This window comes from Peromyscus californicus, unplaced genomic scaffold, assembly GCF_007827085.1.
Source record: "Peromyscus californicus insignis strain IS unplaced genomic scaffold, ASM782708v3 Scaffold_11__1_contigs__length_118956290, whole genome shotgun sequence".
Lineage (NCBI taxonomy): Eukaryota > Metazoa > Chordata > Mammalia > Rodentia > Cricetidae > Peromyscus > Peromyscus californicus.
Genome location: NW_026294402.1, coordinates 85,918,904 through 85,944,621, shown reverse-complemented (window position 1 = coordinate 85,944,621; position 25,718 = coordinate 85,918,904).

The window sequence follows — 25,718 nt, the reverse complement described above, 5'->3', positions numbered from 1 at the left end:
ACATAATGAAACAATATAACATGAGCATTTATCGCCTGTGTGATCAAGAAAACTTAAAGGCATTTTTGTCTCCATATCAAAGGAAGGTACCTGTGGTTAAAGAAGTTGGCTTAAGGTTAAACTAGGTCACAGGTTCAAAGCAAAATTCATTTTCATTTCCTTTTTTTAAAAATGACTGACACTATTATGGTAACATAAATTAAGTAAAGGCAAAATGCTGTTACAACTTAAATAAGCAGTCATATATGACTATCAGCCTTTTTAAAAACACTCATGATTTTCAACTTAATTACGCATGCATTCAGGGCTGTGCTTATTACTGGCATACTATGTATTTTAAGAAAGCTTTCAGTTATTTGGAAGTTGTCATTTTTTCCTAAAAATAAACTTCCTAAGATGTAAGAGTGTGATCTTTAATGTTTCATCAGTAAAAACAAACAAAAACAGGACTTTTGAAATCTATAAGGAGGTTGCCTTTGATGTCACCCAATTTTATTTTAAGATTAAACGTTAGAACTCTGCAGGAAACAGTCCCATTGGGCATGCAGGGGTTAATGTAAGAGTCAGTGCCTGGAGGAATATTGTCAGCAGGGGGCATTCAGTGTTAGAAACCTTGGGGCATCACTTCCCTGTTGGTGATCTGCCCCCAGCCTACCTTGTCCTGTGCTTAAATCATCATGCTGCTGGTTGCCCCCCTGACTCCTGACATCCAGGGTTCCTGACACTGTTTCAGGATCCTGGCCATGCTGAGCCTGACTTTGATTCTAACCTGATTCTAACCTTCTGCTCTGTTTTCCATCCTGCTTCCTGTTTGCTCTGTCTGCTCTATCTTGGGTCTTAATCTATTGCTCTGTTTTCCATCCTGCTTCCTCTTTGCTCTATCTGCTCTATCCTGGGTCTTAATCTATTGCTACCACCAGATCTGGGTTGAATTCTGTTTGATGTTTTGGCACTTTCTTGTCTAAGACTCTATCCTAGCCGATCTGTTCTATCAAAAAAGGAAAGATTACACCCTACCCCCTTCACATATTTAGGTTCTACTAGTTTATCTAAGTTTCTAGATTTCTAAGCTATCTCTTGATTATGCATCTTCATAGGGCATAGTCTAAAGTTGTCAGCATTTAATCAACAAATTCAAGATATCAAGAATTAAGTCTTAAAGAACATTTTATTTTTCTACCTACTGATCCTAATAAAATCAGCTCACTTCAAAAATGTCTTTTATTCATACTTTCTTTATCTTGAACTATAAAACTGCAAAAAGCACATGAAAAGACAAAATAGCAAAGCCCTCCATTAAAAAAATAAAATAGACACTTCACACTGTGTCAAATCCTTTTTTTTTTTCGAAATACAATATGAGATGAGATGAAGGTGTCACACAAGGAAAATTTGAATAGACAGATAAATTTTCAGTGTTCATCCAAAACTTCTAGGTGCCCTGACTGCTACACATCAGTCAAAGTTTGCTATCTATTATAAACTAAAAGTACTTGTACTTCTCAGTGTATGTAATGGGAAGATGTTCACTTATGGTCAAGTAACTGGGTTGGCTACTTTTGTACAGAGCTTAGTAATCAAATATATATATATAGTGTTTTATTTATTTAGTACCTTAAAGAATAAAATCATGTACCCTTGTAAACTCCACATTGACTCATAAAGGCAATTAATGAACATTGCATATTCTGACACTTTCTAAAAAATATTCTGTAAATAATAGTTCTAAAGGAACTGCAAAAATATTAAGTTCAAAACAATTTATGTTTCAGTCACAGGAATTATTTTACAGTTTTTCGACAAAGTGTTGTTCAGAAAACTCAAGCTTGAGGTCCCAAGCTATATACAGACAGTCACATTGGTCCACATCCACATGCTTGCCTGGGAAACCAACCACAGAGGATAAACACGATACAAAAATGCCAAAAACTAAAAGTGCCTTCCAAATACTCTGGAGTACATTCTAAGTACTTGTTTGCTGGCTAAATAAAGAAGGAACATCTAAAAAAATAATTGATATCTTCTTTCATTCTGACAAAAGGAGGTTGTTTTGAGCTCTCACTAAGAAATGTCAGTGGGCGTCACTAGATGTCAGACCCAGTTCCCAACCCTGGCATAAAAATCAAATTGTGTCTTCACCTCTTTCATCCCATTAATTTCTTTTTGAAAGCATGAACATCTAAAAATCCTGGAATGTGTTACCTAAGAGTCCTCCCTAAAAGCAGCAAATCATCACATGTTAGTGGCAACTTATGAGAAGATGTACTGAAATGCCTCCCCTGGGATGTGGGAGCCTTCATCAGCAGCAACAAGATGCTTAATGGATTCTCTCTTTTCACCTTACCTGCTACTTCTAGGAGCTGAGCTACAGTAAATGCTCATATGCATTTTTTTATTATTCATACTTAATCCTAAATGGAATTTTTATGTTCAAGTAAAGATGAATGGAGGGGGTCAATAATGCAAATTTACAAACAAAGGTAAGTCCTCCAAAGAGGAGTCACTTAATCTATTTCTTCCTCTTTGGTCACCTGCCCCCGGCTTATACCTTCTACAACTGCCCCAAACTCGATGACCAGTGTAAATCTAAACAAAGTTCTAGATTCCCAGAACAACCTGACTTCAAAATACAATTGTGAAATGTTTCAGAGCTGTGGTGACATGTTTTAGCTGAACTGGTTTTTGCAAGGCTAATAGATGTGCTGCAGGTAGCTGACAGAAGCCACTGCCATGATCCCTTGGTGGGGTCACTATGCCTTGGGAAACTGCTTCTTAGCTTGGGTGTAGAGGAGTTCCCTCTACCACAAACATGCTCATCAACACATCAGAATGCTGCTTCTGTTTTCTTCGGCATGACTTCTGTGTACACCTTTGAGAGGTTGACTAGAACAAGTGCCTGAAAATGTAATGGTTGATGAGGAAGAAATGCGCCAAACAGGGAGAATAAAAATGGATCAACGATTTGTTTAGTAGTGTATACCTAAAGAAGCTTCAGATCTCTTTGCTTTTTCTGGTTGTATTCATATGTGAGGAAGCACTCCTTAAATTCCATATGGGGAAAAACAATAAACACTAAGACTTGGAATTCTTTGTAACCTGAGAGAGCCTGAAGATCTCCATCTGTTTCTGGGAAACAGCATCGAGTCTGCTGGCATTTTCTACTTTCAATCAGCTGGCCTTGAAAATGGGTAGCTATGTGGAGGCTGCTTACCTACTGCAAGAACCAGAATGGCTTTGTCCCTTCAAAAGCATAGCTGACTTTCAGTAATCAGGGTTGGTTTGTTTGTTTGTTTTTTGTTTGTTTTGTTTTCGTGTTTGTTTTACTGAAAGAATTGCATCCCTTTTCCAACCAAAATAGGACTTTCTCCTTTGATAAATATTAATAAAATATGAAAAGTAATACAAAATCTTGTCTGACTAGTCACCCAGTGAAACATCTTGGAAAGACAGAGAAAAAAATTGTCTCTCTAGGATAGTAACTAGTGAAAATCTGAATAGTGAGAAGAATTTCAGGCCAACAACACTAACATTTTAATTAAACAAGTTCCTTGTGGTTTTGGTCTTGTTTGTTTGATTGGATGGTTGGTTGATGGTTTTTGTTTGATTAGTTGGTCGGTTATTTGGCTGGTGGGGCAGGCATGAATTTACTATATCAAGAAAGAAAGGACTGTTTCATTAATATGATATTTTGGCTGTGTTTTATTTTTCTTTTGCAGAAAACTGGTATAAAGTTAGGGAAAATGTTACAAACATCAGCTTTTTACTGTGGTTAGACTACATTTTTAAAGGTTTTTGTACTATTTTATTATATAGTGTAATTTTAGCTCTATATATTAATGTATATGGCTAGAACTAAGATTCCTCAATAAATTTCCACTGCCTTATAATTATGTGTTAATAGAATTGTGTAATTACATCCTACCCACATTTGCTTCAAGCATTTCCCCTAATTTGATAACTTGCAATTATTATTTAATTTAAATCAACTCACCATATACAACCAATGAATTTAAGAAACATTACCTCTTTGATGGATAAGAATTTTATTTCCATATATATAACAATATAGGTAAACAATATTTTTGAAACAGTAATGCTTTTCCAACATATGCAAAATAATTTATGGTTGTGTATTCTGTCACATGGCTTAAAAGCTGCAGGTTAAGCAAATTACCTTAGGGGATTTATTCTTAATTCTGCCCATCAGGTAAGTGAATTATCCAGTCTGAGTCTTTTGGTGAAAGCTGCATTTTTTTTCTAGCTACCTTCCTACTTAGCAGCCTAAAGGGACCCATTACATCAGCAACAACTCCTATGCACTGTCGCATCCCAGCTTGAACACACTAAACTCGAGGCCTTTGAAATCTTTAAAGCCAATCATACGTAAGACACATTCTATAGAGCAGGGCTAGCTGGCTGCACTTCAGCACCAAACAATATTTCCAGCTTTCTGATACACATGTGTCACCTCTTTGTGACAAATAGCTGGTATTAATTAGGCACTAGACTTGGTGAGATTGCTGTTATTAACTGAGAGAAGATGGGTTGGATTTAATTGTGTGTGACTTCAAAGTCAAGTGACTGATATTTCAAGCATCATTTAAAATGTTTGCTATTGAAGTCATTGTATTCACATAAAGACTGTCTAAAAATATAAAGGAGACTGATGAGAAAGAGCTGAGTGCATTTATACATCTATCTCACGAAGAATATTCAATGTCATTTTACTGATATTTTCAACTGACATATGTAATATTTATTTTTTTAGCTGTATAAAATTTTTGTTCATAATGGACTTGAAAGTTCTCAAAATTAACACTCAGCAAAAATAATTTGTTTATAGTGGTGACTGCTCTTAAAAGGACAAGTTTATGATTTATTTCAAATACATTTTGATGGAAATAAAATATGAAAACTGAATCCAATTACTTTAATAAACCTATAGTGTACTTATAAAAATAATTAAGAACACAAAATAACTAACACACATTTTCATTTTTAAATACTACAATTGCATTCCAAACTACTACAAAAAAGCAATTCTGCAACATAAAAGCTAAACTGAAATGCAATGACTGGAAGGATTTAATGATGACTAGTTTTTGCTATATTAATACAAAAAAAGTAAGGCAGAAACATTGCAACTTAAGATGGTCCAATACATGTAATTAGTAATAAAAGAATCACAAAACCAATTAAGACATTTATTTACTGGAGAGTTAACGTAAAACACACAAGACAATTACATGAAATTTTGCTTAATTGAAATGTACTATGTTGTAACAAAATATCCTCTGGTGTTGTTATAAGAATAGAAATATAACCCATGACAGCCAGAGTTAATACCAAGTAACATATCACAACATGCTTTAAGATAAAGCCAAGAAAAGATATCCAAATATGAATATGTTAAGAGTTGGGAAACTAATATTAAGTCATTTTATTTCAATTTTTTTCCACTTTTTTCCTTCTTGATCACAGTCTTAAAAATTTTGGAAAAAGGATAGGCTTGGGTCGTGGAAGAGGAATGAATACTACTTGTCTGTGACTTCAAGAATCTAAAAGAAACATTGATCCATAACTTCAAACAGAGCTGAGGAATGTGGCGAGGCAACAGAGGATCCCAGTAAACAATGACTGTGAGAGACCACATAAAATACCAAAATGTTGAACGCTAGATGTATAAAGGAAACAGACTCTACCCTGAAGCACTGAATAAAGGGTAGGAAAGGCGTAGATTCTCTCTACCTCTACTATGGGTCTACAAAGAAACAAAAAGAAAGAGAGAGGGAGGGAGGGAGGGAGGGAACAAGAGAGAGAGAGGAAGGAAGGAAGGAAGGAAGGAAGGAAGGAAGGAAGGAAGGAAGGAAGGAAGGAAGGAAGGAAGGAAGAAAGGAAGGAAGGAAGGGGGAGAGAGAAAGAAAGAAAGAAAGAAAGAAAGAAAGAAAGAAAGAAAGAAAGAAAGAAAGAAAGAAAGAAAGAAAGAAAGAAAGAAAGAAAAAAGTCTCAAGAAGCAAAGAGACAAACAGAAATTTGAGAAATAAGATGTAAGGAGTGGCTGCTGGGAAACCACCCAGCTCCACTGGTGAGCCTTACTACACGCTACACTGGAAAAGAAGGGACACATACCACATATACATATAGCACGCACATATATATTAAGAGATAAGACCCAGAGAATCACAGAACCGTGTCAACACCCCAAAAGAGATTACCTGAACTAAAATGCAATAGAACACACATACTCAAGCCAAGACAGAGTATCTTGCTACACAGGTCTACTGCACACTGGCAAAAGCAAATTATTTGGTGGCATCCACTGGCACATTGAAACCAGTGTGGGGAAAGCAGGGTTATAGCTGAAAACAGACACCAACTAGGTGTGAAGTATCTGAAGAAACACATCATACTGGCAGCATGGAAACTACCAACAGTGTACTGACCCTAGGCATAAACGTGACTCTACAGGTAACCAGTCTGTACTCGGCTGAGGTACTGTATGTTGACCAATCTAATCAAATGGGCTTAAATCAAATGGGAAACAGGCAGGCAGCTCTTGTACCAGCAGATTTAAATCTGTATGTAAGGCAATGCAGAGAGGAGAGGGATATTGAGTGATATTATGTTATTTTATTTTACTTTTATTTCAGTTAAAATTTATTTTACTAAATTTTCGCCCTTGTATATATACTTAATGTTTAGTTTAATTGTTTTGTTGCTTGGTTACATTAAGAGCCATTCTGTTTCTACACTTATTCTATTGTGGTCTCTCTACTATTTCAGTTACCAACAACCTATCATTTTCCCCTATCATTTCTACCTCATTTCTCCTTTCCTCTGTCCTCATAATCCCTCTAGATCTTTATAATGATAATTTTATACCTTTGGTAATCCTGAGGTCTGCTCATACAATATCCCAGTCCCCCTGCTCTGTTTATTTTCACTTCCCTATTTGTCTCTGATGCTCATATATAAATTCTCAGTCTTCCTGAGTTCACTCTCTTTCAATCTGTAACCATTTTGGTAACCAACATCCTAATATGTATACCATACCATCCTTATTCCTTTATTCTCTAAAAGTTATTAGAGTTGAAGAAGCAATTGTTTTAAATGGTTATCATTACATTTTCACAGCAGGCTTATCCATGATTTGGTGTTGCTTCTGCATTAAGAAAACACTATCAGAGTAGTACTGGATATCATTCATGGTACCCTGAGCACTTGAACATAGGTTTAGCTACTGACTTATACCCTTGATCCAAAAAGAAAGAACACCTCAACCTACTATAGTCTAGTCCCATTTAAACATTATAAGGAATTCCACTTAAAAATATGGGTAATTTAATAAAAAAAAATCAACTAGGTTTAATCCCATATTGCTAGGCCAGGACAAAATCACAAGAAACTTGAAAATCAAGACAACATGAAACTTGATTCCTCATAAAATTATTATCTCCATAATAAGACTAATTAATGGACTAGAATAAGAGTGAATTACATAAAAAAATTCAAATATGCATATTTATTACATATTTTACATATATTATATATACATATATTTTATATATATAAAACAGTGTTTAACACAATCTAGGAAGACACAGACATCTGAATAAATTGAAAATGAATATAATAAACTACTGGAATAAATAATAAAGTCAATGAAGAATATGAAAAAGGAATTGAATAAGGAGATAAAAATACTTTAAAATTGACTTGGAAGTTAAAAGATGAATAAAGTTTTTCATATCTGTGGAAAGTTTCAGCAAGAGAATGAATTGAGTAGTGGACTGTGGTATAGCAATTTCCTCTGGGGTAAAACATCCCATCCTGTAGGGAAGCTTGTTAAGACTCAGGATGTTCTAAAGGGAGATAAAACACTCCATCCTGTACCTGTATGGAAGCTGGTCAAAACTTGGGAGGTAAACAACTCAAGGGCATCAAAAAGTTCTGTAAAACCAACCAAATTCAGTAGGTTCTGCAGTGAGGTCTGAGTTTGCAACTTTCGTGAGCTCTCACTCATGCTGAGGTGAGCTTCTGATTTATTTCTGCTCCTTTAAGTAACCCCTCACCCAGATTCATATAAGTAAATCCAATATACCATATTGATTCACCAAGTTGGATTTTGGTGATATCCTTACTTTTGTCTGTTATTGATTCCCTATCTGGAATAAGTAGCTATTTGTCAACATCTGCCCAGGAATAGTACCTCATAACATGGAAAGAATATCAGGACTTAAAAACAAGGTAGATGGATTAGAACATTGAGACAATAATAAAGTAGAAAACATGAACAAAATACTTGAGGTCTATGAACATTGTGACAGTTCCTCTTCACTGTCAATTTGACTAGTTTTGGAATCACCATAGAAACACAACTTTGTGAATATATGAAGGTGTTTCATGAATGAGGGTGGGACCATCCCACGGGTTGAGTAAATGAGTGAAAAGAAGAAAACAGCTTAACGCTAGTATTCATCTCTCTCTACTTCCAGATGAAATGTAGTCAGCTGACTCATGCTCCTGACATCATTCCTTCTGGCCCATGGTAGATTTTACCTCCAAACTGTGAGCCAAAACAAGGTTTCCTTTCTTCAATTTTTATTGTTTTTGGCTTTTTGTTTTGTTTGTTTATTTGGTTGATTAGGGTAGAAAAACTCCTTTTGATCAAGAGAATAGAATCTCTGGCCCTGGTAGAGACCTAATATAGGTGGGTCAGGTCCATTACTTCAAGGGATGACTAGTGTTAGTAAAAAAGGTTCACCTTAAGTCATGTTGACTGAATGGGCAGAATAATTAGTCCTTTAATGAGATGCTATACTTTTACTTCCCAGTCTTTGCACCTAGTGTAATAGTTTACAAGGTTGTAGCCATGCAATTTCTTAAGTATACCAGATTTTCTGAATTATTCAAAAATATACACATCTCCTTTTCTTCTTTCCATCTCTTTTGTAAACATGTTTTCCTTAACAGTTTGGATTTCCTCCAATAGTTTAGGCTTCCTTACTTTTTCTCTAAAGCCTCCCTCCCCATCACATGGCTGCTAGTCTGTCATATGACTGATCTTCATGCCAATTTAAATGGCATGCTTCTTTTCCTTCTCTCCTCCATTCTCCTTCAATCTGCTGCTGATGTTTGCATATTGCCTTCCCTTGGCATTTCTTTTAAAAGCTAACAAAATTGTTTCTGAGTTTCTGTTTGAGACCACCCTTAAATTCTTTTATTGGTGAGACTAAGAATCTCAAGAGGGTGACCAGCAGCTCAATTGATGCAACCTAGTCCCTCTACTGGAAGGCTCACCTGGCTACAAGAGATGGCCAATTGAGACTCTGTATCCTTCATTACTAGGTGTCCACATTAGGATCACCTTCATAGATCCCAGGAAGTCCTACACACACACACACACACACACACACACACACACACACACACACACACAAATGAATCTCAAGAGGTGATAAAAATTTCTCCTGTATCACTTCACTGAGTATTTTGTCACAGCAATAAGAGAAGAAAGTAATTAAACCAAAATTATTAAAAGATCAAATATATGAGTCATGGTTATAGAAGGTGAAGTATAAGCCAAAGACATAAAATATAGTCAATAAAATCATAGAAAATATGTCAAATGTAAGAAAAGAATTGTTCATCCAGATATAGGAGGCATGTTGAATGTCAAACAAACAGGAGAAATCAATGAAAAAGATATTGAACCCATGAACTCTGAACAGCTATTATTGCCTACACAAGATCTGCACAATACTAGCCAGTCAACATTTCAGCATGAAAGCTGCACCTCTAGTTCAAGAAACTATAGACAATTGACAGTAGCTGAGAGAGAGACTTTTGTACAGTAAAGAGCCCCATGATAGGTTGCCCATCCCCAAGAGATTAGCCTTACATTCATGTGCATACAGACAACGCAAACTAGACTCAGTAGCTCATATACATATATGTATGTATATATACATATACATATACCTTCTGTGTTTCATATATATATATTTTGAAATAATACATTTAATGATATTAGAAATTAAAAAAGTTATACTCCTAAACTGAGCAAAGGAAGCAAGGAGAAAGGAGGTGAAAAAAAGAAGAGAGGAAAGGAGAGCAGAGGAGAGGAGAGGTGAAGAGAGGAGGGGAAGAGAGGAGAGGAGAGGAGACGGAAAGAGAAGAGAGGAGAAGAGAAGAGAGGAGACAATTTTCAAAAATGTTCCCAGGATATTTTCAAAAACTTGAAAAAATACTAGATGGCAGGCTAATACATTAATTAGTGAAATTTCTTCTAAGCTTTTATTTGTATATTTACTTTGAAGAATCAAGAATAAGCCAGAAAACTCTATCTGGACTATCCCCAAAAACAGACTTGTTCTTCTTATGTGGCCACATTGTCTTAGAATGAATGTGGTGGATGATGGATCCAACATCACTGATATCTAAAGAACCATAATTTAGTTCCAGTGTGTCCTTGTCAAGGTTCTAGTCCACAGGGCTAAAAGATAAGCAAGATTTCAGTTTCCATCCAAAAGGAAGGACATGTGAACCAAAAGGGAGTTTGCCTCCTGTCAGTTCTCATGAATAACAAATTTTCTTTTGGAGAACTGCTGCCCCTTGAAGTCTACTGAAAGAAACAGAGAACTAATTGCAATAGATTTACAAATGTTAACATTATTAAAGAATGTGTGTGAAAAGTAATACAAAACTGCTTATTTAAATTTTGAAACAATATGATGGAGCTAAACCATGCTGAGTACATAAATCAACATGTTCAACATGATTTATGTGGTTGTTAATCTTGACTCTCAACTTGATTGGATTGAGAGCTACCTAGGAGATTCGAGACACTAACCTCTGGGTGTGTCCTCAGTCAGAGTACATTAAGAGATGATTAGATCATGGAGGCTAAAAACTAACCTGCAGTTTAGTCCACTGATGGATTCAAATTTTCAATAGCCTGTTGAGTGGTGGTAGAACTGTGGAAGGTGGAACCTGGTTAGAAGAGGCATATCACTGAGTCCTATCTTACCCTAGACCCTTGCTCTCTTAATTCTGCTTCTGACAGGACAGCTGTGCTCCACCACATACTTCCACAGGATGGACTGAAACCGTAGAACAAAATAAGCACTTCTTCTTTTAAGTATGAATATTCTGTCACAGCAATGACAAAATCTAACTAGCATGATTCATTCTACAAAGAACTAATCCCAAGCACATTCTTCAGGAGATACCCTTTCCTCTATCCTAGAAAATTTTCCACCTTGTATTCCTTCCTAATAAAACAAGGATGGAAACGGTCACGACAGTGGTAAACATTAACATTCTGAGTAAACAGAACTCAACCATCAGGTCAAAGACTATTAGTATTTTGTACCTCAGATATTAACAAGAATTTTAATGCAAGATATTCTATTTATAATACAAAACGTATGTTAAGGTCACCCTTTAAAGTATCTTAGATTTCATTTCATCTCTTTGGATCATACCTATTTCTTTTTTTCTAGTTCATTGTTATCAAGGACTGAATTCATTGCTTTTGCTACTTAAAGTCTTTTATTCTACAAATGCTTATTGTATATAAGTGCAATTATAATAAATTAGATGTGCATGCATTGTGCTTTAATGGATCTATATTGTAATGGGAGAAAAAGAAATGTTAAAGTAAGATAGTGATAAAAATAAATGAAAAACAAAGTTAAAAAACACTGTGGTAGAATTATAGAAAAGTTGAGGTGAGTAGGTTTTTCGGAAACCCTTCTCTGGGAAGATAATAGCTAGGTTATTCCTTAGTGAAGAGAATTACAAGCAAAAGAAACAGCTCTTGCAAAGGTTTTAGGAAGACATGAGACATGAGAAAACATAGATCTTCAGAGTAGTCAGGAAGAGAATGACTGTAACAAACTTATACAAGGAGTTCGAATTCGATCCTACACAAGAAAAAATGCCAAGCGAAGAAAAAGTTCCTCTCCAGCAGGCCTTCCTGTTACCCAAAGCTTCTTCAAGAGCTAAAGTCATTACAATCATAGATAGATATAGTTCTAAGTCAGGGGCAGCCAGTAAATCGAGGCTCTGAGATCTAGGTGTAATCTCAAAACCTAATACCTAAAACTACTTCTACTTTATTTTTCAGTTTAATTAGATGGTTTTAAGGATAAAATGTTTTAAGGGTTATAGTCCTCATTTTTTAAAGATTTGAGTAGGGGACAGAACTTGAGTTTAGCACTCTCAACAACTTAATCATCCTTTCACCTCCAAGGATAAATATTTTTAATGGTGCTCTTTTAAGCCAGTAATGATGGCTGAATCTTGGATACTCATTAGTTTCAGGGATTGTGTTAACCAAGTATCCGACTATAACATTGAGAGCTTAAATGAAGAAAGCATGAAAACCCCCTTTAAGAATCTATGGTCAGAATAAAAGAGGGGAGGAATTGAAAAGCATCAAATGAATGCTTGTTCTGTCTTGACTATCCTGAGATACAAAGGATATTTTCCTTCTGTCTTAGAAAGATGCAAAATAAGTCGTGTAGCCCAGGAATACAAAGACCTTATTAGCTTACAGCACAGGAGGATTCCTGAGGTTTGATGTTTTCTGATTTTTTAAAGCATCTGCCTTGAAATTTTTATCACATAATTATGTAAAACAAACTATTATGCTTTATAATATTTGCACTGGTGATTGTAACATCTGCAAATCTGTAAGCATAAGAGCAGCTCGACAGCATATTGAGAGTGAATCTAAAACACTAAAAGAAAAAAAGTCAAGTAATACATACTAAAGTTTTACATATGAGTGAAACTAAGGTTGTAGAAACATCCCTAGAATTCAGAGTGCTCTTTTTAGCTTAACAAATTCTACACACACACACACACACACACACACACACACACACACACACACACACACACACACCAACACTTGATAAATCAGGCAATTTATACAAACTGAAAAAATTTTAAGTATGTTCCAGTAAGTTTATTTTATGTGCATGTATGTACATCATTCTAACACATGTGCACTTAATTCTGAGGAGTATAAAATTCACTTCAAGACTCAGATATTATGCAGCTTACAGACTTAATCTGGATAGCTATGGATCTAGAGCTGTGTCAGTAGACTACAAATAGCCTGCATTTCAATGTTCTTGAACTTGATTGTTTCCTTTTATGGTCTCTTTTAAAACTTTTTAAATGAGTATATTCTTGAATAGTAAATGTTATACTTACTATACAGAAATGCATTAAAAATCCAAAGCATTTAATTCTAGTAAGGAGTCAGAGGGGTTAAGAACACCACAAGAAAATCCACAGAATCAACTAACTGGGTTCATAGAGGCCCGCACATACTGAGTTGACAATTAGGGAGCCTGAATGGTACTGGCAGAGACCCTCTGCATATGTATAATTTGATCTTCTTGTGGGACTCCTAACAGTGAGAGCAGGGGCTATTTCTGACTCTGTTGCCTGCTTTTGGCGCTCTTTCCTCCTACCAGACCCTCTCGTCCAGCCTTAATAGAAGAGGTGCCTAGTCTCACTGCACCTTGATATATCATGGCTGGCTGAAGGTCCATGGAAGGCCCGCCATTTTCTGAAGAGAAATCGGAGGCTGAGTGGACGGGGCCATGGAAGAGTGGAGGTGGGGTGGGGGAGGAACCAGGAGAAGGAGAAAAGGGAGGAGAAATGTTGGTCCGGATGTAAATAAATAAACAAACAAATAAATAAAAAAAGAAAAATGCTGGTGAGGATATAGAGATAACGGAATTCTTAGATGGTGGTGAGCTGGTATAGTCACTATGGAAAAATATGGAGGTTCCTCAAAAAATTAATGATAGATCTACCATAAGACCCAGCAATTCCACTACTGGGTATTTATCCAAGGAATTAAAACCACTTCATCATAAAAGCTAAATAAATGAGTAAATAAAAAAATATAAAAAAACCCTGCCATATGACAGAAGCACAATCTACTAATATCTAGGAAAATTGATGAGGAACACATGAAGCAGACTCTCTGAGTAGCTTTCCTAGAGAAATTACCCACAGGTGTTCAAAGACACATGTGTTTACACTACTAACTCACTTGAATTGATATAAGTGCCTACAATATAAGATTAGACTGACAAATTATGGTTTATTTATGTAATAAATTATATTCATCAGTTGAAATAAATGAGCAGCAAAAACACAGGTTTATCTCAGAAACATAATGAATAAATTCTCACATTTCTTATTGAAATGAAAAAATTCAGTATTTTGATATCACACACAAGAAAGAAATAATTTCATACACTTCGAACATAAACTCTCTTTTGCAATCTATTGTTTTAAGTAAAACAGAAAAATCATACACAAAAACATGTTCATTACTTTGCTACACACAGCAGCCAAACTAGAATGATTTAAATGTAAAAAGTAAATAAATAATTGGGCATGTCCAAATAAAAGAATTTCATATGTGCATTCAGAATTCTGTGAAAAAGCTCAGTATAAACTATCATGGGACAGCATAAAGTTATTGGGTCCTAGATAATTGCAGTTTGTATAAGATGGTGTCCTGAGCGTCTCAAGCAATTCAGAACTGCCCACACAGACGTCAGAGGGACTGGAGTGAAACACAGGACCACATGCTGCCTTCTCAGTTCCACCTGATCTCTTAGATCTCTGTGTTATCAGAAAGTGGCAGCACAGAAAAAAAGGGAATAACTGATAGTCTTTGCTTTTTTTTTTTTTTTTGCTTTTTTGCTTTCTTTTCTTTTTCTTTTTTCCAAATCAAATCCCATTCTAGTATTCTTAATGTTAGGAACACTACTCAGTGCCAGAACAGCATCCTATTTGAAGGGCACTGGATAGTTCTAGAGTATGCTACAAATGTTTCCATGTTTAAAAGTTAGGTGTCAAAAGAATGCTTAATAGTTTTCTAAATCATTCATAATTCTAACCTATGTAAACTACAGCATGCTCTGCATGATCCTGGAGAAGAGTTGGGCATGTTTTTATTAAAAATAACACAGCATCTGAAAACACCACAAATCCAGATTCATAATTCATTTACCAATTAGCCATGAAATAGATGTTGGTGAAGATTATGTTTAACAAATCATTTACATAATTATTATATAATCCAAAAATAAGTTCTGTTTATCAAACAATAATTAATATTAAACATATTTGGTCAATTCTCCCAATGCAATACAGTAGTGATCATCTATAGTGGCTTGTGTTTTGGCTCCAACAGATATCCTGACTCTTAACTCCAGAATGTGAACTTCCTTGGGGAAAAAATCAACTATATCAACCTGTATTATTATGTATGTTCTAAACACTTTAAGCAATCCAATAAGCAAAACACAGAGGAGAGACAAAGCAAAGGGCAAGGCCATGCATGCGCATGTTCCTCAAAGACAAGAGCTGCCTGGACACATTGAAAGAGTTGAGAAAAGTAATGTGCCGGGAGCCTACAGAAGGAACTCACAGGATTGCTAACCTCTGACTTCAGAGTGTAAGAGAATAATTTTATGCTGTTTTATACTACCAATGTAATTTGTTAAGAAAGTAACAAAAAACAAAAAAGACATTCTTTTTGTAAGTAAAGGCTTTTCATTTTTACTAGCAAATATATGACTATAAGTATGCACTAATCCTTGAGATTTGGGATTAAACACATAAACAGACACACACAGAGAGACACATATTCACAGATACACACACAGAAACACACTCACACACACACACACACACACATACACACACACACACACACATTCACACACACACACACGACAAAGAGCTAACAAATCAATACCTGTTTAAAAACTTAGTTATTCTGAAACAGCTTTGTGTCGTTCATTTTAGTTCCTCAAAATAAGCTATCTCCTACTTTTAAAATGATTTTAGTTTTAGTTCTAAAGCAAGAAAGCCTCTTAATAAAACTCACTATTAAGTCTTCCTTTAAAAGCCATAGAAATTCATGTAGGTTCTGGGTCTGTAATATGGCACAGAGAGTAAAGGCACTCACTGTGCAAACCTGGCAATCTGAGTTCGATCCCCAGAACCTACAGAAAATTTTGAAGGAGACAACCAACTTCACAGAGTTATCCTCTGAACTCGACAGGCAGAAGGTGGCATGTGTGCCCTTACATACATACACACAAGCAACAATAAATAATAATTAATAGTTCAAAAAAGAAAGAATATATCCAGTTCTTTGGGGGAATTAAAGTGTCTATTGCTTAGAAAACTTATCATTGTACACTTAATAAACTCCAGGAACATCAAGAGGAGACACCACAGTGTTCACAGAAAGTATGAGTTAAGAAAACATCATAAACTTTTGCCTGATGTAAATCTGAGAGGTGTGTGGTTTCTAACCAGATAAATTTATGCATCGCTTTTTCAGCTTACCACTTCTCTCTCTTTAATAGGCTCTCCGGAATCCATGACATATCTAAATTACCAAAATTTAATACAAATTCAAATTATAAAAATCATTTTATTGAAGGCATTCAATGAGAAAGGATACCTGATACTTAAATAAGCAGTTTTTCTATCAAGCATTTGCTTATAATTATTTTTAATTTAATATCTATTTATTCATTGTAAATAGATATTTTGAAGTATAAGTTTATCATTTTGAGAATGGTGATAAGCAGATCATAACACAGATGGTAACCAGTTTACTAAAAATTGGAAGGGTGATACACAAAAGTCTACCTTAGGAAATTCCTGTGTGAAAAAAAACTAGCTTTGGAGCCTGGCTGTCTTGAAGTTTGCACATTGGGCTAACAGTGATTCATGTGTGTGGTCTGTCTTACAAAGCTTTAAATAAAAATGGATGTGCTTAAAATGCAGCTCCCATAAGCTACCAACTCCCTCAAGACTTTCTCAAATACATCTAATTCCAACAGTGGAATATCAATAACTGGAAATCCTAATTGATTTGCTTCCTTTCCCCCTACTTACATGATTCATAAAATTCTTAAGCATACCTGTGAGTCTTATGATATGTAAACTGTGTGAAATCTACAGTCTGTAAAACTGTAAGTATGCTGGCTATAATTATAGCCTGATTGTATTTCCCCTTTTGACATTCAGAGAATGGCTGTGGACCCTCTGGACCATCTGGCTGTTCTGAGGTAGCCAGTTTAATAGTGCACCTTTCCTGATTTGTATTTTCATTAGCTCATCACATTGGCATTGTGGAAGACATGTGGATTGCATTTAGAATTTACATGGCCATATGCTGATGCCATCCCATTTTCAAATTCTGTTTGTGAAAAAAAATTATGGAAAACATTTTACTATAGTGCTGTGAATATACTTAGCAAGATCCACGCCAAGCATGGTGAGAGCTCTGTCCCTGCTTTTACCACATGTAATTGCCCTTTCTGTGGTATGATTATGTTTTTAAAGGAGTGAAAGCTACAAATAAAACAGATTTGAGTAAGTTTCCTGGAAGTCGATTTGTGCCTCCTTTATTTGGTTGAGAATGTGAAGAAAATTTTCTTCCAATGTGTTGGGTGCCTTTTGTATCTTGACACAAAACAAAGTCACCTGGGATGAGGGAACTTCAGTTGAGGAATTGCCTCCATCAGACTGGTCTATGGGCGTCTGTGGGGCCATTTTACTGATTAATGATTGATGTGGGTGGGCCTAGCCCATTGTGGGCAGTGATACACAAAGCAAGTGATTCTAGGTTATGTAAGAGAGAAGTCTAAGCATGAATTTTTGCAAGTGTTACAATTCAGGATGTTTAAAAAGATATTTAGATTATGTTATATATTCTAACCTTCACTAGAATCCTCTTTTTTTTTAATCAGGAAAGCAACAGGCCTTCTTAAAATAATACTTACTTCTTAAGTCTTCACACATTGTTTTTCCTTTGTCTACCACACATAGTAAATAATTGCTTTTGCTTCTTTGAGTTTTTTTTTAAGTTTCAACTTTTTTTGTTTTGTTTTGTGAAAACTTGGATGATGGCACTAGTAATTGCTTTAAATAAATTTTCATGTTTCTGTTTTGTTATTTGTCTTGTTAGTTTTCTGCTTTCCTGATAAACAAAAAGGAGAATTCTTTCACATATTGGCATCATCTTCACTGTACTGAGCAGTTACTCTGCAGTGTCATTGATACAGGGTCTTATCCTTAAAGTGGTCACTTTCAAACAAAGTAGAAAAGAGAAAGACTCCGAGACTCTCACTAAATATGCATATCAGTTCATAGGTAGACAGACAGATGATAAGCAGAACACCATTTAGATTTCAAAGGAGTTCAGAGGACATCTTCAAGTTAGCATAAGAATATGTAATAAATTTTCACTTGGAACTAGCGATCTGGTTCAGTGGGTAAAAGTGCTTACCAGAAAAGCCTGCAATTTGAGCCTCACTATTCACGGTGAGGAGGTGAGGTTTATTGATCCCAAAGTATACAGCCAAGATATACAGATAGATCAAGGAGAGAGGTTTAGCTCATTGTGGTAGGAGCATCTCTGTAGAGAAGCAGTCTTCAGGTTATAATTATGGGGAGGAGAAAACTATGGTAGACATTTTCTATTCAACCCATCAACAGTCACACATGAATCAGATTCATTTTTCTCTGAAGTTCCCCTTGAAGGAGGCTTTGCTATTCCTCCATGGGTCTGAGCCTCTGGGGTCCTTAATATGACTGCGCCCCTATCAACAGCACACATCCACTGAGATGGCTCAGTGGGAAAAGCTGAATGACCTGAGTTTGATTCCTCAGGACCCACATGGCAGAAGGAGAATAATCTTTCAAGCTGTCTGCTGACCTCTATATGCACACCAGGGCATAGACACCCTCACCCACAAATGCTTCACACAAATAAATAAGAAACTTAATTTTTTTAAATTCTTTCAAATGGTAAACACTAGAAATTCCTGGAGGAAGGCCAGGAACGAAAGGTAATAAAGGAAAGGGTAATAAAGGAAAAATATCTATATTTTCCAGAGATTCAGTTATATAGTATAATATCTCTGTCAACTAGCAAGGATCATATCTCTGTTCTTCATTCATTCAAGGAGTAGGTAACTAGTACCATATGCACCAACCGTTGTACCAGGAGCTAGAAACAGGTGGCCAATCAAAACATCAATTATCCCAGCTACTGAGAAACTGAGACAGGAGGATCATGAACTCAAGGCCACCCTGAGCCACAGAGTGAGACCTCATCCTAAAAATAAAAGTAAATGTCGTCTTTCTTCCTAGGCTTTTATTCATTTTCTGTTTCTTGACATTTAAATACTTGGGGAATGATATCTTTAATTTTAAATTAAGGGTTAAAATCCTGATGACATTTCAATAATGATTACCATTGTCCACAAAAACATCATAGAGGACTGGAGAGTTGGCTCAATGGTTAAAAACATTTGATGCTTTTACAAGGACTTAGGTTCAATTCCCAGCACACACGTGGTGGCTCACAATCATCTGTAACTCCAGTTGCAGGTGATCCAATGTCCTTTCTGACTTTCACAAGCACTAGGCACATACGTGGTGCACAACTCCCCTAAAACAAAAAAAATCTATCTTTAAAAACTAGATGACATAGAACTACTTTGTGTGGAGTTTAGATTTCTGTTACACAGAGCATTCAAATGCCTTTAAAATCGAAGCCAATATAGGATAAATGATTTCATCATGAATCCACATGATCCACATCATCTGGATAAGTAACTACAGAAAAAAAATCATGATGTGAACTTTACTCAACAAAGGCTAAGAAAAATATTGAGTCTGAAGAGGTTCATCTGAAATTGGGCAGCCTACTGTTCAGAAACTTTGATTTCAGTCTTCACATGTGCATCACACCGTGTAGCCCATGGGTCAGTGGGCTCAACCACATGGCGTGCAAGGTAGTCACTAGTATCAAAGGCGCATCTGGAGGATGCCTAAGGTTAATGAGAATTCCATTCTTTAACATTTCACTGAAGAATGTGAGTTTCCTCTAATGTGTCTCGATTCTGTAAGGTGTCATTTCTATTAACATAACATGAAACTATGTTATCCCTCTCTTCAAATAATATATCAAGATAGTAAGAATTTCAAAACTTTATATGAATATGTTACATGTAGCCTTATAAGCAACCATACACAGACAGGTAGCACAATTGAAATCAAGTTAGACCAACATGGTCTTGAAGTAATTTTAAATAAAATGCAGATATTTGGTTATATTGTGGCACCACTGAGTGATCTATGAAGTAAATTTAAAATATCCTGAAGACAGAATTAATAGTAATAAGTTACTTTGTAGCCACTAATATTTGGAGTGCTTAGTTATGGTGAGAAGGTGGAATAGTATCATGTAGTAAGTAAAAGAATATTTTTCATTCCTTAGTTCTTTGACCTTTCTGGATATCCACTGTAGCTGAACATGCCTTTCTTTTGCAAAACTTTCTCACTCCTTTCCCTTCCTTCTATTTTCTAATTGCCCTGTACTTTATTCACATTTTTTAAATTTCTTCACAATGTTTTGAATTGTTGTTGTTTGTTTGTTTGTTTTTGTTTTTGTTTTAATTTCCCTGCAAAACTCCTTTGAGATTTTTCTTGCAGGACCAGTGTCCTGATGATGACCTCACTCAGCTTTGATTTTCCCCTGAGAATTCCTTAATTTACCTTACATTTTCAGGACAGTTTTGCTAGACATAGGACAAGAGAGTTTTAAAATATTGCCAGTACATTTCCTGTCAGACACTTCAAAGTTCTAAATGAAAAGGTGAATAAATAAATAAGTAAAGAAATGAAATATTTAGCTTACTTTTTGAGAATTTCATACATGAGTACTGTACTAATGTTATTCCCACTTCCTCTATACTTCCTCCAACTCCTCCTGTGTCCTCTCCATTCTCCCTCTGTAATTCATGACTTATTCTTTTTTATTTATAAACAATCTAATTTAGTGTTGCTTATATGTACATGGGTTTAAGGTGACCTCTTGGGACTGGATAATATATGAGGAGATCATCTGGAGAAAACAGATTCTGTCCTTCTCATCCGCTCTCATTGCCTCACCCTGCTTCTTCTTCATTAGTGTGTGCTTGGGCTCCATTCTGTATACTAATAAACTTGAATACATCTGTCTAATCCAAATCACTTTGCAACCTAAAAACCCAAATAGTAAACCACCTACCTGATATCACTCTTAAGTGTTTCACATCTTAAGCAGAAAATTCGTCATTTCTTTCCCTCCTTGATCCTCAACCTTTCTAGGGTCCTCACTTCATAAATGCACAAATTATTCAAGCCAGAAGACAAGATGTCATGCTTTTCTCTTGCCTCTTGCTTCCGCTTCTGCAGCAAATAACCAATTTACAAGTGTCGTCATTTACCTCTCAAGTATTCCTCAAATGTATTTGCTCCCCTCCACCTCCATCTGCCTAGCTAAAAGTTTCTCTCTCTGACACCTTCAGAGTAGATTAGGTTTGACATATGCTTATATAACACTGTGTATAGTTCTTTTCGTATTGTTGATTACCTTGTAATTAACTAGTCCATAACTGTCTTCTCTGCTACAAGTTTCCAGGAAGGTTGGGAGCCATATTTTCTAGTATAGTTCCATTCCAATTCCCATTGTAAACAATACAATAATATTTATTGAGTGAATAAGTGCTCTGCAAATCAACTGTGTATCCGACAAATTCTAAACAGTGATATAAGAATTTTCAAGGTGCTGGGAGGTGGCTCTGTGGTTAAGAATATGTACTACACTTCCAGAGGACCCAAGTTCAGTTCCCAGCACCCATACTGGGTGGCCCATGACTGCCTATAACATCAACTTCATGGAACCCATGAACTTTGCAGGCTCTGCACTCATATGCTCCTGTGTTTGTGTGTATGTGTGTGTGTGTGTGTGTGTGTGTGTGTGTGTGTGTGTGTGTGTGTTTTTATTTCACCCAAAGGAAAATAAGTTAAAAAACAAAACAAAACTAGGAAGCCTGTTTTGATATTTGAAATATTTATAGGGTTTCTTCATAACATTTTATATTATTCCACAAAACAACTTATCTAAGAAAATAAATAAATAACTTAGAACACAACAGTTCTTTTATACTCTCTTAGCTTTCTATCCAGAAATAAAACTGTTCTTTACCCTGATCTAGGATACCCAAGTCATTACTACTCAGACCTTTGCATACAAGTTAAGAACTATGTGTGCAGGACTTCCCATGCCATAGGAAAGATTTCAACCAGGCCAGTGAACAGATTTGTTTTGTCAATTATTTAAAACAAATTATGAGTATAAATATGACCACAAATGTATGTGACAATAACAATCTTCTTGCTTTTCAAAAATGTCTTTTAATATTTATTGAACAGAAAACTAATGTGGTTATCTGTTGTTAGGTTTTTTTGTTTTTGTTTAAGAAAAATCTTTCTTTCCATTATTTTCTTTTCTTTTAGTTGAAAATAAATTCTTCTCTCCTGCAATACATCCCAACCACAGTCCCCCCAGCCCCCACACTCTCGTTCCCCACTACCTCTCTTCTCCCGCAGATCTGCTCCTTCTTTTTCCTTCAGAAAAGAGCAGGCCTCCAAGAGACAACAGCCAGGCAGGACAAAACAATATACAACAAGACAAGGAAAAAACCGTCATATCAAGGCTGGACAAGGCAACCCATTAGGAGGAAAAAAAAAATCTCAAAGCAGGCAAGAGTCAGAGACACACCCACTCCCACTGTTAAGAGTCCCACAGAAACACCAAGCTAACAACCATAGCATATACAGAGAGGACTGGTGCAGACAAATGGAGGCCCTGTGCTTGCTGCTTCAGTCTGGTGAATCCTGCCTAGTTGATTCGATGGGCCATGCAGAAAACTAACTTATATCATGCATGTGAGCTAATATCTCAAGACGTTTTCAACACATGCATCTCTAAATATGTCAAGTAGCCTTGAAAGCACCTTAAACCGCAAATAATAAAATAATTTATCACTGGAGAATTTAATTGTTCAATATATCAATGCGTTTAAGAATCAAACATTGACTGCAACTTAAAAACACATTCAGGTCACTTAAGAATGCAAGTACAAAATCATCAAGTGAGGAATGGGATGAACTTGTAGCAGCTGAATGTGTCTTAGTGGAAGTAGACTGTTCGGAAGATGAGAAGAGCCTCATATGGAGAGTCCTGAGTAGCTATTTTATTGAACTACATCTGGCATTCTTTGTTTTTCTTTCTGCTTGGCATCCACTGCATTTTTCGATCGATGATACTTGCGTGCATTAAGAACTTGCTCATAAGATACACGACCTCTGTCAGTTTGGCTTTAATATGTGGAAATCAATTATATTCTGAGAGACAAAGACAAAGTTTGTCGATTTTGTGTTCTTCGTGTTTTGTTTTGACATAGAAGATTGAACTCAGAGCTTAAGACATGCTAAGTAATCATTCTACCACCATCCTCAGCTACTCAGAGAAATTCTTAGATATCTCTCAAATCAAGAATTCAAGTGGGAAATAAATATATGGAGTCATGCTCAATATTATTAGCCATCAGGGAACTACAAATAAAAACACGATGGTATACCATCTCACCCCAGCTTAAAAGGCTGTTGTCAAAAGGAAGAGGAGGAGGAGGAAGAAGAAGAAGCGGATAAGCCTAACAACCTGAGTTCCAACCCTGGCACCTATACGGTGGGAGGAGAAAATCGACTCTCACAAGTTACACAAGCATACACCAGAGCATGTGTGTGCCTACACATGTACGCACACTCACACAAACAATAAATAATTGTAAGATAAAATATTTTTAAAAGAAGTTTTATACTGAGAACTCTACACTTAATCTTAAATGAGAAGTGTGTTTGCGTGTGTGTGCACCCATGCACGTGTGCCTATTAGTGATGTATATCTGTGTATGTGTGTGTGGGTACCTTGGTGCACAAGTGGAGGTGAGAGGACAACCTCCGATATCTGTCTTCACCTTTCACCTTGCTTGAGACAAGAACTCTTTGTTGATTACTGCTTTGTGAAAAAGGATTGTTGGCCTGTGGGAATCAGTTTTCTCCTTCTTCCTTGTGAGTTCCTGGAATTGAACTCAGGTTGTGAGGTTTGGTGGCAAGTGCTTTTACCTATGAGGCCATCTGGATGGCTCCCAAAGTAAGACTTTTAATACTTCCTTGTCATAAACATTTATGTATCTATTTATTCATTTAAATTTTGGGGAGAAAATATTCCTAATTTTATAGATTTATGTAGTATTTAAATTTTGATCTAATGCCAATATCCCCCGCCAATATGTACTCAATATTTTTTTAAATAAGTGTCAACAGTAAAACTATGTTACAGCCAGGCGGTGGTGGTGCATGCCTTTAATCCCAGCACTTGGGAGGCAGAGGCAGGCGGATCTCTGTGAGTTTGAGGCCAGCCTAGTCTACAAAGCGAGTTCCAGGAAAGGCGCAAAGCTACACAGAGAAACCCTGTCTCAGGGGAAAAAAAAAAAAAAACTATGCTACAAATTAAGGATAAATGCATGACTTTCCAGATAAATAAACTGGAGACTTAGAGGCCGGCCCCCAGCTCCCATCTTGCTCCGGACTTCCCTTTTGGAACACTGGTGAGTGCCCTTCATTGCCCCGGACCCCATCCCTGGGCACCAGCCACTCCAGGGAAGACCTGCCCAACTCGGCCCCAGGCAGGTTCCCTGCTAGCCCCACTGGGAAGGATCCCCTTCTCCAAGACCCCTGGCAGACCCTGCAGTCTCCACGCCCTGCCCCCACGCCCATCCGCCTGAGCCCCAAGCCTCTTCCTGAGACTTAGAGGCCGGCCCCCAGCTCCCATCTTGCTCCAGACTTCCCTTTTGGAACACTGGTGAGTGCCCTTCCTTGCCCCAGACCCCATCCCTGGGCACCAGCCACTCCAGGGAAAACCTGCCCAACTTGGCCCCAGGTTCTGGCCACCGGGCAGGTTCCCTGCTAGCCCCACCGGGAAGGATCCCCTTCTCCAAGACCCCTGGCAGACCCTGCAGTCTCCACGCCCTGCCCCCACGCCCATCCGCCTGAGCCCCAAGCCTCTTCCTGAGACTTAGAGGCCGGCCCCCAGCTCCCATCTTGCTCCTGACTTCCCTTTTGGAACACTGGTCTATCTGAACCAAGTGTGCGGATAAGGCCAAGAACGAACCACAAGGAGATGGGCAGACGTCAAGGCAGAAACATATACAACAAAATGAATAGCAATACAGCATCACCAGGCCCTAGCCCTCCTCCAACACCTAGACCTGAACATCAGAAATTGGAAGAAGCAGAAGAAAACAGCCTTATGAATGACATCATGAAGAAGCTAGAGGCTTGTGTAGAGGAAAAGACAAAAAAATGTGAAGAACGCTGTAAACAACTAGAGGAAACAAACAAATTAGAAGAAATCAATAAAGTCCCAGATAAATAAACTGGTATTTATTATTTTGTTCAAACAATTAAATATGCAGTAATATACTAAGATGAATTTATAGCCATCAGTAATAAGCTTTTAAATTGAAAATCATTATTTGCAGTTCTAATAGCTCAGACGTGTAAGGTCCAAGTGCCAAGAGGTTTGGTGTCACTGAAAGGCAACTCCCTGGTGCAAAGCTGGACACCTCCCACACAGTCCTCAATCAATGAGGGGAGGAGCTAGGGAGCTCTGCACACTCTTCCCTTCCTCTCACTTTCTTCCTTGCTCTCCTTTTGGGGCTGGGGAGAGGCCAGGAAACAAACTCAGAAAGTCA